Here is a 1,296-nt window from a genome sequence, read left to right as displayed (position 1 = left end):
CATCAGTCTACTTAAGTCTTTCCAGGTTTTTCTGAAACCTGACTGCTTATCATTTCTTACAGCACAATAGTATTCCATTACATTCATATACCGCAACTTGTTCAACCATTCCCCTATTGATGGGCATTCCCTTGATTTCCAATTCTTTGTCACCACAAAGAGAGCTGCTAGAAATATTTTTGTACATGTAGGTCCTTTCCCTGTTTTTATGATCTCTTTAGGATACAGACCTAATAGAGGTATTACTGGGTCAAAAGGTATGCACAGTCCCATTCAGACATTCTGGATAACTTTTTTCTAGAATTCTATTTCTACTTCAGTATCTATATAATGTGTGAGAAAGTGGTTTCACCATCATTACTATGAGAAAGATCATTATAGAAAAGCAAGAAAGGATGGTAGGAAAGTGGACTCTTCCTTTCTGCTTTGAGTCAGCCATCTGGCAGGGTAAGCGCGAACCAGCATGGGGGTCTACATCCAGGAGCTATGGAGGAAGAAGCAGTCGGACATCATGCAGTTCTTGCCAACTGTTGGCCCTGCACCATGCACCCCAGCCCACCAGGCTGGACAAGGCCCACCGGCTGGGCTACAAGGCCAAGCAAGGTTATGTCATCTACCACGTTCGCCTCGCAGGAAGGCCAAAAGCACCCGGTGCCCAAGGGTGCAAACTAAGGTAAACCTGTGCATCACGGTGTCAATCAGCTGAAGTTTGCCAGGGGCCTTCAGTCTGTAGCAGAAGAGCGTGCTGGCCACCACTGTGGGGCCCTGAGAGTCTTGAACTCCTACTGGGTGGGTGAAGATTCAACCTACAAATTTTTTGAGGTTATTCTTATTGATCCATTCCATAAAGCTATCAGACAAAACCCCCGACACTCAATGGATCACCAAGCCACTGCACAAACACAGAGTGATGTGGGGACTTACCTCAGCTGGCCAGGAAGAGCCGGGGTCTTGCAAAGATTTTGTTGTGAAAAATAGAAGGCATGAATAAAACATTTTTATCATTATGTCTTAGTCATTAAAATGGGCATGATAGGATCTCTCCAACTACCTCAGAGGACTTCACTATGAAAGATATAGTTGGAGGTATCTAGATAGGACAGGGCAAAGAATAAGGAAGACCTTAAAACATATCCTGCCTCAAACTTATGGTAGCAATGTGACTCTGGACAAGTCACTTAGCCTCTTTCTTCCTCACTCTCCTCATCTCTAAAATGAGGTTAATAATAGCATGTACTTATCAGGGTTGTCATGCAGATAAAATGAGATAATATTTGTAAAACACTTTGCAAACAT

The 1,296-nt window shown here is 43.4% G+C and overlaps 1 pseudogene; it reads left to right on the top strand.

Moving 5' to 3' along the window:
• Positions 1-463: 463 nt before the first annotated feature.
• On the top strand, positions 464-991 carry LOC122747662 (annotated as a pseudogene).
• Positions 992-1,296: the final 305 nt, after the last annotated feature.

Source organism: Dromiciops gliroides, chromosome 3, assembly GCF_019393635.1.
Source record: "Dromiciops gliroides isolate mDroGli1 chromosome 3, mDroGli1.pri, whole genome shotgun sequence".
Taxonomy (NCBI): domain Eukaryota; kingdom Metazoa; phylum Chordata; class Mammalia; order Microbiotheria; family Microbiotheriidae; genus Dromiciops; species Dromiciops gliroides.
Note: the sequence above shows the minus strand (reverse complement) of the source record. Positions and strands in the feature narration are given on the sequence as shown.